Source organism: Cnephaeus nilssonii (assembly GCF_951640355.1).
Source record: "Cnephaeus nilssonii genome assembly, chromosome: 17".
Taxonomy (NCBI): domain Eukaryota; kingdom Metazoa; phylum Chordata; class Mammalia; order Chiroptera; family Vespertilionidae; genus Cnephaeus; species Cnephaeus nilssonii.
The window spans coordinates 35,060,773-35,077,442 of record NC_137088.1 but is presented as its reverse complement, the minus strand read 5'-3'; the positions used below and the strand labels follow the sequence as shown (position 1 = coordinate 35,077,442).

The window sequence follows — 16,670 nt, the reverse complement described above, 5'->3', positions numbered from 1 at the left end:
ATTTTGATGAGATCAAATTTATCTTCATTTTTTCTCTATGGTTGGTTCTTTTTTGCACTTTACATAAGAAATCTTTGCTTATCCTAAGGCTGTGAAGATTTGTCTCCTAAGATTTCTTTTCTAGACTTTAAAATTTTTTACTTTACATATAGATCCATGTTCAAATTTGAGCTAGCTTTGCAAGATGAAGGTTGAGGTTGTTGAGGTTCATTTTTTTCCCTACAGATACCCAGTTATTCTAGCAGCATTTGTTGAAAAGACTATCCCCATTGAATTACCTTGAACTTTTTGTTGAAAATCAATATTCTCTCTCTCTCTTTCTCTCTCTCTTTCTCTCTCCTTTTGTTTCAACGACATATAGGTCAATCCATATACCAATACCACAGTCTTGATAATAGCTTTATACTAAGTCTTAAAGTCAGATAATATGATTGCAAATTTGTTTTGGCTACTAAAGATATTTTATGTTTCCATGTAATTTTCAGATTCAGTTGGTCAACTTATTTTCTTTAGAAAGCCTGTTGGGACTTTAATTTGTATTATGTTGAATCTATAGTTGAGAAGAATTGAGTATTTTAATTCATGAACATGGTTTCTCTTTTCATTTATCTTAGCTATGTTTGTAGTTTCCAGTGTATAGGTCTTTCATATATCTTGTCAAATACTTCCCTAAGTAATGTATGTTTGGGGATATTATCATAAATGTACTTTAAATTTTTAGTTTCCAATTGTTCCTCTCTAGTATGTTGAAATACAAATGAATTTTTTTCAGCATCCAAAATCTTTTTTTAATCCTCACCCTAGAATATGTGTGTGTGTTTTAAATTGATTTTGAGAGAGAGGAAGGAGAGGGATGGAGGGAGGGAGGGAAGGAGGGAGAGAGAGAGAGAGAGAGAGAGAGAGAGAGAGAGAGAGAGAGAGAAACATTGATGTAAGAGGGAAACATCAATCATAGGTATGTTCCCTGACCTGTACTCAAACCACAACCTTTTGGTGCACAGGATGACACTCCAACAAACTAAACCACCCAGCCAGGGCTCCAAAATCTTTTTAATAACAAGGAAGGATTTGGTGTTAGTTTTTGTAGCCTGTGCTGACCCACCGGCCTCGCCCTCGAGGAAACTTCTGGCCCTTGGTAAGTAGGTATGGTTTGGTGTGGCTGTGAGAGGTTCCTGGAGCCTTGCCAAAATGCTTGTACACTTTCCCACCCTTTTAAGGACCAGAAAGCCAGTGCCACAGCCCATAGGGGAATCCAGGGCCAGCTGGTCGAAGGTGAGGATTTTGTCCCCAGCCTTGAGGATGCAGCTCCAGGCATGGCTGCTCACAGAAAGTGCATACATCTTCACTTTGGCACCTCCTAGACAAACATGTCATTGGTTACAGTCCTTAGAACCACAGAGGTTTTGCCATCCTGGCCAGGAAGTTTCAACTTATGGATCATCCGGGAAAGGGACAGAGGTGGCCAGTTGGTACAACTCATGAACAACCTCTTCAGCACCACTTGGTTAAAGGTAGAGTTGGTTTGTCTGGCCAGAAACCTATACAGCTTGACCACTAGCCTTAGATAGTAGATATCCTGGCTCTTGGGCTCTTTGCACCATTATGCTAAGTGAAATAAGCCAGTCACAGAAAGGCAAATACTTTATGATTCCACTTATTGGAAGTATCTAAAATAGTCAAATTCACAGAGTCAGAGTGTAATGGTGGTTGCCAGGGGTTCAGGGATTGTGGGGGGAGGAGGAAAGCTACTAATTAATGGGCATAAAATTTCAGCTAAACAAGATGAATACATTCTAGAGATCTGCTTGCTATACAACATTGTACCTATAGTCCACAAAACTGTATTGTACACTTTAAAATTTGCCAAGAGGATAGATCTCATCTTAAGAGCTCTCACTACAATAAAAAGAAAAAAAAGAGATTAGAGGATTCCTAATTGTTTTCATGATATAAAGTTCTTATAGGAATGTTAAGAAGACTTCAAGGTAAAAGAAAAAAATTGAAGTCCAGTTCTTTAATGACTTTCAGGTTTTCAGCACATGCCTAGTTCTTTCACTTTATGAATGGAAAAGGTGGCATGTATCCAGTGGCTTAATCTAAGGTGTCAACAATCTCTGAAGCTATTGAAATAAGAGGAGTGCCCACAATTACTAAAGATCTTCCGGTGATAAAAAAGAAATTGCATAAACGTCTGGCTACATGCATCAGAATGATTCAGCGTTTCACCCAAAAAAAAAAAAAAAAATTTGATTTCTATTGACTTTCCAGTTAGGTAAATTTTCAGGAATACTTTCTCCTCATACTTAGCTGAGCCAGTTGAAAGGGAACAACTGCTTACTCCTATAGGCGTCATAGCTTCTTAAAGCTGTTCAGAGATCTGCTTTTACTATGTCTTCTTTATCTCCACTTTTCTCTCAGTAGATAAGAGACTGAATAGATGATTTAGCCAGAGCAGAATTCTACCAATTGGTAGAAAGTTTTACTAAGCTAGGTTAGCAAGAATGAGATGATTGCTGAGGGCAATGAGCATGCTCCAAACTGCTTGCAATTGAATTGTTTAATTCACCTGAAAGAATCTGTACCTAAGCCTCTTGCTTATCGAGTGTACTCCCTAGGGGACCTGATTAAGGAAGGAAATAGGATATAGAGCCACTGCCATTGATCTGCGGTATGGTGTGAACATCTCCCTACTAAAGCCTTGGTTGAAGCCATGCCTATTAACCTTTAATTTCTATGTCCATGCATAGAGTAAAAACTTGGCTATCCAGATCCTTCAGAGAATGGGGTGGATCCTGGATAGCTATGAATAAGCAATATTTCTGAAATGTGTTTGTCCTTATAAACTAAATGTATAGGATATTGCTTTCTTTTTTTCTTAAATATATATATATATATATATTTTTAATTTCAGAGAGGAAGGGAGAGGGAGAGAGAGAGAGAAACATCAAGGATGAGAGAGAATCGTTGATTGGCTGCCTCCTGCACGCTCCCCACTGGGGATGGAGCTCACAACCCGGGCATATGCCATGACCTTTTGGTTCATAGGTCGACACTCAACTACTGAGCCATGCCAGCTGGGCTAGAATATTGTTTTCTTGAAGATATAATCATTATAAATATCAATCACAGTGATAGGCTGTAATGCAATGATGCCCTTACACATAGTGAAATGTCAGGACACATTTTCTCTATGACACTAAATGTTTCTGGACTCTTTTGCTCTTTAAGATTTTTTTCTCCCTCATGTCATTTTCTTTGACTCCTCCCTCACAGATACACTGTTAGTGGCCAAAATTTCCCATATTGAGAAATTTAAAAAATATTTCGCTTGTTATTTCTCACTGAATATGGACATAGACAATATATTGCCAGGTTTCTTGTGCAGAGATTCCTATGAATCAAGTTCATTAGCTTTAGTGAATAGACTTGGAGACATCTACTTCATCTGCTCAAAGGCATTTTTACTCAGTTTATTTTTCGGAAGATATTTCCAAATAGGTGAGGTTGCTTGGGAGCTAAGCTCTTGTTCATTGAAATTTTGTTACTATTTTATATAGTTTTTTTTATACAGTGAAGAGTTAATTCCAATACTATCAAGCAAAATAGTGAATGCGGTGGTGCAGGACCCTAAATGCACCCCTACCCCTCATCAGGACTGATGTATTCCTTCCCCCAGCAGCTGACAGTATTGGCTGTTTAAAGCCACAGGTGAGTTTCTCTCTGGGCATTGCCCTTAGGCAAAGGGAGCTGCTTTACCCAAGGTTATGCTCCCTCTCCGGGTGCAGCTCACATACAGTGACGTTTGTGTGAATGTACAAAGACCCAGGCTTCTTTTCTTGACTCGAAATAACTTTGAAAGGCCATCCAGTTCCAGAACTTCCTGTGGGATTGTCTCAAGTCTTTGTTGTAACTGCATCATTGCTCAACTTCTGCCTGGTCCTGCTTCCCTCACTCCTTTCAGGTGTTGCTCCTGAGAGAATTCTCATTGAACCTCCTGCAGGCAAATCTCCATCTCAGAGTCTGTTTCTTAGGGAACCCACCCTAAGAGAGGCAGTCATGAGTTCCTCCACCAACTGCAGCCTGCCTCGCATTATCCTTCAGTTTCATGGCATGTTACGTGTTAGAATAGTACCTCTATCTTGCCCTTCTGCAACAACGCATTGATTTCCATATTTTCTATAGAATTCCTTCTTTGAGAGGAGATATTGAAGTTATAAAAATTAGGCTTCCAAAGATAGATTATAGGCTAAAATTCATTCAGATAACCACCTTTATTGAAGAGTTTTTGTCTTTGCTAACAGCATATGAAGTATCAAGGATTTTTTGTTATATTATTTCTTCAGTGTTAGAAATGTTCATTTTTATAATCCTCTATGTTTTATTGATTCTTTTAAACTAAAGTTTATGGTCCAAAGGAAATATTTATGAACACTGGGTGCCTTTTTCAAATTCCCAAGATCTCATATTCTTGCTGCTGAAATTTAGACAAGTATTCTATCCCTCATCCTTTTCTTTGATTTAAGGTCTTCATCCTATTATTTTGATAGATTGCTCTGATAATCTCCCTACCCTATTCATTTTTTAAATTGAAGTATAGTTGACAATTCTAGCCATTAATTCTAACTGGGAGTTTCTAGTCTTAAACTATTTAAATATCCTGTTTAACCAAGTTGAATTTAGGGGATTAGAAAAACCATTGGGAAAAAAAAATCACAAGCATGCTAATGTAAGACAAACTTTAATTTACTTAAACAAGACAAAAAATGTTTCAGTAATCAAAAGCAGGATACCATAAACTAATATCACCTAGTTCACAGACTAGTAGACATAGAAGAAACCTTAGGGATTTTCTAATCTGAGGACCTTGTTCTACAGATGAAACTCAGGGAGAAGTGAATTCTTCAGAGTGTGGCAACAAAAGTTGGAATATGACTATTGATTCAGAAATCTTAATACCTTACCACATAACCACTGAATTCCTTTTACTTTCTCTCCAAATCACTCCATGAACCCAGAGCATTTTCTTGACTCAATATTTTGGAGACCACAGTTATTTTAACTTCGTTGCTCTTTTAACCTCGAGTGGGTTTCTGGTATCCCTGCTTCTTAATTCAGTTATGCAATCCATCAGCATAATTTAACCAACACAAGTTAGCTTGGGTGAGAAAATATTTAAGCACTTTCATTGATATCAGGTTGTGGTGTTTTGTTTTTAAGAATAACCCTATAAGACCTTTTATAAGCTCCACTTGAACCCAATGTACTAAAATAATTATCAGATAATATGCATGTTCCCTTTGTAAAGTATCTCACATAATATGCTTATTTATGTGAATTTTAGCCTCATTTGTGGTAGGATAAAACTTTTCTGATCAAAAAATACATGCAAATTGGTTCATTTCCATATACTTAGGATTCATCTAAAGTAAATGGTTAGCTAAATGAGTAACAAATAAATATCCAATTATACAAATATTGTATAATGGAAAGTCATCAGGTTGAGCTTTCAACCTGAATAAGAGTCTTAAAATTACTCAAGAAAGATAAGGGTGGTGCCAAGTGGAGGGAGCAGGGACTCTGATTCTGTTTCACAAATATTTTCCTTTCATATCTCTGGTCTTTGTCAATCTATTTAGAGAAACTAAGACAGACAGGCAATTGAAGTTTCTTGCAGTAAATTATTTTACTTAGAAATCCTGTATAGCAGGTATTGCCTGAGTTAGCTAGAAATGATAAACTAGCAATGTAGTTATTCAAGTTAGAAGGACCTGAAAGAGCATAAAGCTACCTGCTATGTTGTCATGGTATCTCCTTAAGAAAGTGATAAAGAACTTCAGTTGGAATGGGGAGTAGTTTGCAATGTTTCCTTTGGCCTTCAGCATGACACAAAGAACTAGAACTCTCCAACGGCTTCCATTTCGGTTTAACTACCCAAAGAAGAAGCCAAATCCTTACCTATAACTCCATTCTCCAGCTATATCTCCAAATATATCACAGATCTACAAATATTTCAGTCATAGAAATGTTTTCCAGTTCCCTGACTTCTTAGGAAGTTTTCTTATATGCCTGGTATGAGTGAATCTGGTCTTGCATCTTATTTTTGCCCTAAATAAATGGACTACAACAGAATGAACCACATCCCTACTTTGGGGTTGGTAGATACTGACACCTATGGCACTATGGGCATTTCAGCATCATGATGCTTCCCTGGAGTCAGGCATCTCATTTAGATACTCTTGACCCTCCTTCTGTGCCACCACCATCACCACCAGCAACACCACTCTCCTGGCATTCTTTACTGGGGCACTGAGATTCAGGCTGAGACCTGCTTCCTTACAAAGGACTTGTTTCCTTCCTATCTGGCACATCCCAGGTAGAAATCACGTTTCATAATGTTTTTCTCCTTTTGTTCTCAGATGTTCTAAGTTGGCTCCCTGCAGTGCATGGCAACATCAGAACACCTGGGGCAGAGCTGGCTTCCAGACCAACAAACTTGCCAACAAGCTTGCTTAGGATTTCTCTGCAGTGGGAATTTGGCCTGTTTGGAAATACCAGCGATAATTTGGGGGGTGAGAAACGGGGGGGGGGGGGAGTATCAACACTTCCTATTAGAACAAAACAGAAAACCACATGGATCGTTTTTAAAAAGCCAAGCTTTTGACTGGATGTGAGAGGAAATGGTTTAGAAAAGGCCAGAGGTCACTGGCCCCTTCTTGTTCAGTATACTTTGGTTTTGTTTTCTCAGTCATGATTGGAAAAGGCTCTATCACTAACCTTCTATCAAGATGCTCACTGTATAACCTGGAGTCCATTATTAACTCTTGAGGGAAGTGAAAAGTCTACCTAATGTATGCAGAACAAGAAGTTGTTCCCTCACTCTATCTTTTTAATTACAAAGTATGTTGATTCATCAAAGTCCAAACTTTTGCTGGCACCATCTTGGCCTCTCATGCCCTACCTTGACCTCTCCCGGTCATCTCCATAAAAGCTACAGGTGAGTCAGCCGAAATAGGAAAGTAAAGAGGTGTGTTTCTGGCTCCTCTGCTCAAGATTCTGAGCAATGAATAACTGCAAACAAAGTCTTTCAACCTGAAACTCTCAAGGGCAGGGTGTGGGAAGGTGTGTGGCATGGTGCATGTTCAGCAGGTTGGACATATGTACTTTTCTTCCATTTAATAATTAGAAAGGAATTAACTTTCCCCTCTGAACTGTGGTCCAGCTTCTGATGCTGTTTGTGGAAAATGCCACTGAGACACCAATCTCCAAAACCCTTGTGTTTTCTGGCCAGGGATACAGCATTCCCTCTTTCCCTGCAGTGATATTTTTTTTTCCCTAGTTGCTCATGTCCTAGAATATTTATTAATTAAACTTGGGTTTTCTAGTTGATTTTATAGAAAGATTATTTTCCACATGTTGAAGTTAAACTTCTGTACACATGTTGGTTAACAGTTCATTGACAGCCAAGGACACAGGCAGAAAAGACCTTTGCCTCCATGCTATGTAGTATGATTGCAGAGCCCTACCTTTCGTGCAAATCTTCAAATTCTGCATAACTAAAGGAAGTTATCTGCCAGCCAACAGAGAAGACAACATCACTCCCGTCATATCTCTGTGGAATGTTGCTAGCTAAGAAATAAAAATTGTTCATCTAAAGCCCAGGGAATCTAGTAGTCTGCCCCTCATGAAGGACCAGCAAATATTTTGTAGGAATCCTGGATCATTTACCTTAATGTGGGGCTTAAAAAGTTTTAAAAGACATTATGAAATGTGAATTCTATCTATTTGGCAGTGAGGGATGGTGTGGTATTAGATTAAAATATACAAACACACATACTCACTCACCCACTTCCACTTCTGTAAAGACAAGTTTTAACCTGAATCTTTGAACCCCTGGTTAAGTCCCAGGAGACAAAGGAAGAGAGACTGTGTAGAGTGGGGTTTCAGCACGTGGACTTCAGTCAGACTGCCCACATTCAGATCCTAGCTCTTTTACTTAGCAAGTATGAGACTTTGGGCAAGTTGCTTAATCTCTTTGTGCTTCTATTACTTCATCTGTAAATTGGAAACAATAGTAGGCCCCACCTCATAAGGTTATTATGAGTATTAAATTAATATTTGTAAAGTGCTTAGAAGAGTGCTTGGCACATAGTGAGCTCTGTATAGGTAAATAAATAAAATGAAGGCGTGTGTCACAACTGTATTAGTGAGCTCAGGCTGCCATAACAAAATATACCACAGATGGGGCGGCTTAAAAACAGAAATTTAGTGTTTCACAGTTCTGAAAGCTGGAAGTCTGAGATCAAGATAACCACCTGGTTAGTTTCTAATGAAGGCTGTGAGGGATGAATCTGTGCCAAACCTCTCACCTTGGCTTGTAAATGGCCATTTTCTCCCTCATGTACATGTCTGTGTCCAAATTTTCCCTTTTTATAAGGACACCAGTAATCACCTCTGTAAAGATGCTGTTAGCAAATAAGTTCACAGTCTGAAGTACTGGGGGTAAGGACTTCAGTATAAGAATTTGAGGGGCATATAGTTCAGCCCATAAAACAACAATTTTAACAGGAGTTCCTCTAGCTCCAGAGGGACTGCAGGAATTGAAGTAGCCATATGTAATAGCAGCTACCAGACCACGTGGGAGGGAGCTCTTTTATCTGCATGTTTCTCCATTAAGCCTATTATATACAGCTACCAGACTCTTATTTAAAACTCTACCTATGGCCTCTGCCTCACCCCGGGACTTAATGAGTTCAACAAGTCCATACTATTTCTTCAGAGCAGCATATTTCTTAAGTATCAAGTTTGGCTTATTTAATTGGTCCAGAGACTATTTTTGAGATCTCCCTAGTTCCAGTGTCCCTTCATTAAAATTTATCAATATTTATTAGACTTTGATGGAGTTTTCATAATCCTTTATTTTTCAGAAGAGGGGTTTTAATCCTTTATGACTGCTTATATATACTCAACATATTTTTTGAATAATTAAAAATTATTGTTTCTAATTTTTCTCCATGCTTGACTTCATGGGCAAAATATAGAACTCTCTGTACCATGTTATACATGAACTTTAGCTTGTGAGTGACTGGATATGTATTGTCCACTAGGCCAAAAAATAAAAATAAAAAAAATCCAATGTCCTGAATGGGAAGGAAGACCAGAGACATCATGCTGCCATTCTGCCAGCTAAGGATTTCTGTTCAGTGCTGACTGGGGCTTCTTATGAGCACCATCCACCTCCTCCCTTCCCCCTAAAGCAACTGCTGTATAGGTTTTTGTTTTCATTTCTAGGTCATTTCATTGGAAACCTGGCAATAGCAACAAATATTAGATGAAGGGCTTTGTGTTTACAGATGAAATATGTGTTGCAGTATACTGTAGTGTTGCAAAATTAGAAAAGATTTAATCAAATAAGGTGATACACATACATAAAAATGTTAGTATTCTGAAGAAAAATGTTTTCATAGAAATTATTTAATTTATTTGTTATATTCATATGAAATCAGTATTCACTGACACATAGCTCTAATGACATATATATGAAAAACCATATACTAGATGAACTCGTTGATTATTTAAGCATAAAATAGATTGTGTTAAACCTTTCAAAAACAAAAAGGCCAAAGACATATTGTGGGATTAAACACTTATAGAAATAGTAGTGAAATCCTAGTATAACTTAGGATAAATTGAAAGAAATTTTTAAAAATCAATAATCCCCCAAACCTGGGACACAGTTGATTAAGTTTTGAGTTTCTTAAGAAAAGTACCATTGTCTTATATTGCTCTTTTTAAAACATAATTCTAGAAATACATAAGTGCTCAATGAATACATATTTGTGCATTAAAAACATTTGATTGGGATTGTGGTTTAAAAGACAATCTTAGAGTTTATCTATAGAAAACTTATGAAATTCATTATGTGTCAATAAAACACATTGAAAATCTGAAGAGATTTATAAAAGGAGTTCAAAAGTAGAGGGCTTTTTCTCTTTAAAGGATCATTTACGCAAAGGGGGGAAATTCAAAATACTCTCATACAAGTGAGGAATATTCTACTTGATTTGAGATAATAGTTTAACCCTCCTGCCATATAAAAAGAGAGAATAAGAAACCAGAGACCTTAGAAGGATATTTATCTGGGCAAAATCCCTCATTTTACAGATGTACAGAGTTTCAGGATATTAACTAAATTGTCCAAGATCATACAGTTAACTGGGTACCAAGCTGTTAAATTAATTTCCATATGCTATGCTTCCTCCTTTTCTCCTGATGATTTAAATAGTAAATAAATAATTTAAAATATACCTTAGTTTGCCGATGTGTACAATTAAGGAAAATGGAAAGGTACCGGTAGAAATGGAAAACATGTACATTAGCCAAGAGGTGGAAGCACCCCATGTGTCCATCAATGAATAAATGGATAAACCAAGTGTGGTCTGTATGTACAATGGAATATTATTCAGTCTGAAAGAGGAATAAGATTCTGCACATGCTACAACATGGACATCAAGTGAAATAGCCAGTCACAAAAGGACAAGTAGAGTAAGATTCCACTTATACTAGGTCCCTACAACAGTCAAATTCATAGAGACAGAAAGTAGAATGGTGGCTGCTGAGGGCTGAGGAGAGGAGAAATGGGTTATTATTTATTGGATGAAGTTTTAGTTTTGCAAGATGAAAACATTCTGGAGATTGATTGCATATCAATTGTGGATATAATTAATACTATTGAACTGTATACTTAGAAATAGTTAAAAGGGTAAATTTTATGTTACGTGTTTTTAAACTACAATTAAAAGAAACAAAAAGGAATGAAGAAACAAACACAAAATGATGAGAGAAAAAGATAAAGAGGGCACAATGCCAAAAAGAGCAAGAGGAAAGAGCAAAGATGAGTACTGTTTTCCCCCGCCACAGAGCTCCTCACCACCCACACACCCCACCCCCAATCCAGTCTTCTGATTCTTAGTTGCACTTACTGTATTTATCCATCTGCTTACCAAACTCATTCTGCTGTGTATACCAGAGGTCCCTGCTCTGCTATCAAATTCCTGATTCCAATTTACACACACACACACACACACACACACACACACACACACACACAATGGTAGGTCAAAACCTTCCTCCAATTCTGCAGTCCTCTCCTTCCTAGGGTTGATCTGTCACCAAAGCCAAAATCCTTGTCATCCCTTCTCCCTTGGTGGCCAAGGGCCAGCTAATCCAAACCATGAAGATAACACTTATTTAAGAGTCTTCTTACCTTTCCTTCTTTCCCTTGCTTTGGCTGCCCAATGCCCTCATATAGCTCGTGGGCAGACAAGAGGTACTCACTACTCAACTCTGAGATTCCTGGGTCAGTGCCCTTGTTTTAAACAACTTTCTCTACATGGTTCATGCACCATCTCCTTCCCACTTCCCACTAGTGTCACCATCACTCCTACACACTCACTATCCAGATTTTCTCTTAGGCAACTATCATGCTAAAAATAGAATTGGACTACAAAAACCATACTGTAGAAGTATGGAAAGATAACAGTTCATTAATATGTGTTAATCTCCCAGAGAACACAGTATTTGCATTGTAGTAGGTGGTCATTCAAATGGCCATCTCTTTAATAGTGAAATTTTAGCTCTAAGAGACAGGCCTTTGGGTCTGTGATTTGAAGGTGCAAGACCTTTGAGGAACATGTCCAAGGGACACTGATCTCTGCCTCTTCTTCCTTTTTTCCTGCTTTCTCACTCCTGAAACAGCTGCCCGCTTCTCTTAATAGTGTCACCTTAGAGGGAAACATTTGCAATGTTATGATGCTTACTTAGCTCCATAGTCAGAAAGTTAAAATGACAAAGTCCCCATTTTTGAGTTATCCATATTTACTGACATGCCTGGCTCAAAATTGCTGCTTATTCAGGTGATTGATTCTGAAAAATTCTCATTAACAGACTTCAAAAGAAGGGCCAAATGAAACGTAATTTTAAATTCCTGTTAAAGATTCAGCTTCTTCCTCATGGAAACTTTTCCCAAAAAAACTGTTGCTTTTGCATCGGATGCAAATTCTTGTTTGAGTTCCATTGTTAAAAATTTCCTCTCTGTTTTGTTGGAGAAACTAGTGAGCAGTGATATATGGTGGTAGAAAAGGAATGGAGAGTACTGAATAATAAGGATTAGCTCCTTATTTTCCTGGGTGGCACTGGGCTGATGTGATTTTTAAAACTATTTGTTTCTAATACGACTGGGTATGCATGGATTTTAAAGGTGAACTTCTCCACTGAAAAGCATTTCAATGCATAACACATATATCCTTCTAAATTACCAAAAGAAGTTGAAGCACTGGGGTCAAGTGTACCTGGCCTATTGACAAGGAGATTGGCTAGTCATTCTAAATGCAATAATATAAAGATGTGCAGCTCCCCCACTGTGGAGAACAGTATGGAGTTTCCTCAAAAAATTAAAAATTGAACTTCCATTTGTCCCAGTAATCCCACTTATAGGAATGTATCCCAAGAAAACAGAAACACCAATGAGAAAGGATATATGCACCCCTATGTTCATAGCAGCACAATTTACAATAGCTAAGATTTGGAATCAGTCAAAGTGCCCATCAGCAGACGACTGGATTAGAAAACTGTGGTACATCTACACAATGGAATTCTACGCTGCTGTAAAAAAGAATTCTTACCATTTGCAACAGCATGGATGGAACTAGAGAGCATTATGCTAAGCGAAATAAGCCAGTCAGAGAAAAATAAATATCACATGATCTCACTCATTTGTGGAATATAATGAACAACATAAACTGATGAACAAAAATAGAACCAGAGACATAGAAGCATCGAACAGACTGTACAACCTATAAGGGAAGACGGGGGGTGAGGGGATAAGAGATCAATCAAAGGACTTGTATGCATGCATATGAGCAAAACCAATGGACACAGACAGTACAGGGGTGAGGGCTTGTGCTTGGGGGAGTTTGGTCTGGATGATCCTTAAGGTTTCTTCTACTTTTACAGTTGTATGATTATTTTGCTTTTTACTTTAACATTTTTAAAAATTAGTTTTAAAGAGAGAGAGGAAGGGGAGACAGAGAGAGACAGAGACATTGATGTGTGTTCCAGTTATTTATGCATCCACTGGTTGATTCTTATAAGTGCCCTGACCAGGGATCAAACCCGAAATATTGTGTGTTGCAACAATGACCTAACCAACTGGGCTACCCAGCCAGGGCCTTGATTATTTTGCTTTTAAACAGTTTTTAACTGTGAAAACAAAAGAAAAAAAACACACACACACTTTTATCTTCATAATTCATAATCTCCATAATTCTTCATCTTCATAATTCTTCACCCACTGGGACAAATCTATATTCTTCATGTTGTGACTGTTTTAGCTTCTCTTTTCCACCCAGTGAAATGGGAATTGTCTCCATGTAGTTCTCTTTATACACTGCTTACCACAGCACCATACAGAGTCAATGGCTTAATAAGTATTTTTCATATTTGATCTCAGAGAGGAAGGGAGAGGGAGATAGAAACATCAATTATGAGGGAGAATCATTGATTGGCTTCCTCTTGCATGCCCCCAACTGGGGATTGAGCCCACAAGCCTGGTGATACCTCATTGTCGTTTTAATTTGCATCTCTCTGATGATCAGTGACTTTGAGCATTTTTTCATATGTCCCTTGGCCATCTGTATGTCCACTTTGGAGAAGTATCTATTCAGGTCCTTTGCCCATTTTTAAATTGGATTGTTTGTCTTCCTTTTGTTAAGTTGTATGAGTTCCTTATATATTTTGGATATTAACCCTTTAGCAGATATATAATTGCCAAATATGTTCTCCCATACAGTGGGCTCCCTTTTCATTTTGTTGATGGTTTCTTTTGCTGTGCAGAAGCTTTTTATTTTGATGTAGTCCCGTTTGTTTATTTTCTCCTTAGTTTCCATTGCCCTAGGACAGTGGTCGGCAAACTCATTAGTCAACAGAGCCAAATATCAACAGTACAACGATTGAAATTTCTTTTGAGAGCCAAGTTTTTTAAACTTAAACTATATAGGTAGGTACATTGTTATTAACTTAATTAGAGTATGTGGTATTTGTGGAAGAGCCACACTCAAGGGGCCAAAGAGCCTCATGTGGCTCGCGAGCCATGGTTTGCTGACCACTGCCCTAGGAGATGTATCCATAAACATATTGCTATGAGAGATGTCTGAGATTTTGCTGCCTATGGTTTCTTCTAGGATTTTTATGGTTTCACAACTTACATTGAAGTCTTTTATCCATTTTGAGTTTATTCTTGTGTATGGTGTAAGTTGGTGGTCTAGTTTCATTTTTTTTTTTTTTGGCATGTATCTGTCCAATTTTCTCAACACCATTTATTGAAGAGACTCTCTTAACTCCATTATATATTCTTGCCACCTTTGTCAAATATTAATTGACCCCCCTATGCCTTTTTAATGACAGCTCATCTTTTATTCTCTAGTAAGGCACCCAAATATCTACGTGTCAATCTTTGTTCTAATAAATAGACTTTCTGTTCTCACTCACCTTGAGTTGTGAGAATAAAAGATCAGATAATGTTCACTGTTTTAATTGTACTTGGCTTAAGGGATTCCTCCTTTCATTTTTCCTTTTATTGCTCTTTCCCTGAAGTGCCATGCCAAATAAAGCAAGAATCTCTCCTATAGCATATTTAAAGCCACCCCCATATTCTTAGCACCAACACAAAGCACGAGAAAGTTCAAAATGAGCATTTGTTTTCTAAGGAAGAACAGTACAAATAAATCATCTTTCTAACACAGACTGCAATCAATTAAGCAAAAAAGATGTAATCACCAAGCTCTAATGGCGCTTCATAGTTTAAAAAGGCAAATCCAATTCTATAAGAAGAGGAGTTGAGCTAACATGCTGGGTAATCCAATAAAGTTTCCAGTAATTCTGCTTTTTCCTACTCTCGGTCATTTTATTTTTGTTCTTTGCTTATCATTTGGAATGATGACTCATATTTGCTATGGGCAGTTTTACCTTTGGCTATTCAACTTTCATTTTAGACTCAAGGTACATTGCACCTTTTCCAAGAGTATGGAATTCCTTTTCTAGGAAACATGTTATGGCAAATCCTAGAGACCATAAACATAAGTAAGTCTTATTTATGAACAAATTACCTCCTTTTATTTCCTAAAATATTTTTTCTTTTAAATACACTTTAATATGAAAAAATACCACAGTCTTTATTTAGCCTGTATTCACCTTTTTTTAAAAATCTACTTGAATTCCATTTTTTGAATGAACTAAGTAAAGCCTGGGTATTAGGGGCCAGGAATGAAAGATGCCTTTCCTATAATCCCTCTAATTTAATTAATGTGCCCAAAATTATAGAAAATTAAAGACATACTCAGGATTACAACCTATGTACATATCTTAAATCCAAATTTAATATTCTTTTCATTGTACTACTTTGCCACAACATTTGGCTAGGGATGGACCCAGAAATGATTTAATTAATTTTCTTCTGCAAACAACAATATTTTATTCTTGGTCTTTGAAAGGAAGAGTAAAACAGAAATAACAGCGGTTTTTATAAAGATTTTTAAATGCCAGGCATTAAAATGTCTACATCTGCACTATATTTTATAATTGTTGTCATCATCACATTGAAAAATACTTATTAAGCCATTGACTCTGTATGGTGCTGTGGTAAGCAGTGTATAAAGAGAACTACATGGAGACAATTCCCATTTCACTGGGTGGAAAAGAGAAGCTAAAACAGTCACAACATGAAGAATATAGATTTGTCCCAGTGGGTGAAGAATTATGAAGATGAAGAATTATGGAGATTATGAATTATGAAGATAAAAGTGTGTGTGTGTTTTTTTTTTTTTTTTGTTTTCACAGTTAAAAACTGTTTAAAAGCAAAATAATCAAGGCCCTGGCTGGGTAGCCCAGTTGGTTAGGTCATTGTTGCAACACACAATATTTCGGGTTTGATCCCTGGTCAGGGCACTTATAAGAATCAACCAGTGGATGCATAAATAACTGGAACACACATCAATGTCTCTGTCTCTCTCTGTCTCCCCTTCCTCTCTCTCTTTAAAACTAATTTTTAAAAATGTTAAAGTAAAAAGCAAAATAATCATACAACTGTAAAAGTAGAAGAAACCTTAAGGATCATCCAGACCAAACTCCCCCAAGCACAAGCCCTCACCCCTGTACTGTCTGTGTCCATTGGTTTTGCTCATATGCATGCATACAAGTCCTTTGATTGATCTCTTATCCCCTCACCCCCCGTCTTCCCTTATAGGTTGTACAGTCTGTTCGATGCTTCTATGTCTCTGGTTCTATTTTTGTTCATCAGTTTATGTTGTTCATTATATTCCACAAATGAGTGAGATCATGTGATATTTATTTTTCTCTGACTGGCTTATTTCGCTTAGCATAATGCTCTCTAGTTCCATCCATGCTGTTGCAAATGGTAAGAATTCTTTTTTACAGCAGCGTAGAATTCCATTGTGTAGATGTACCACAGTTTTCTAATCCAGTCGTCTGCTGATGGGCACTTTGACTGATTCCAAATCTTAGCTATTGTAAATTGTGCTGCTATGAACATAGGGGTGCATATATCCTTTCTCATTGGTGTTTCTGTTTTCTTGGGATACATTCCTATAAGTGGGATT

General features: G+C 37.4%; 1 pseudogene across 1 annotated transcript in view; it reads right to left on the bottom strand.

The window, feature by feature from the left end:
- Window positions 1-1,074: 1,074 nt before the first annotated feature.
- LOC307113444 (large ribosomal subunit protein eL18-like) overlaps window positions 1,075-16,670 on the bottom strand; it is a 43,578-nt pseudogene continuing 27,982 nt past the window's right edge. Inside the window, exon 2 of the transcript in view lies at window positions 1,075-1,590. The product of the transcript in view is annotated as a large ribosomal subunit protein eL18-like (transcript). The remainder of the gene's footprint in view (window positions 1,591-16,670) is intronic.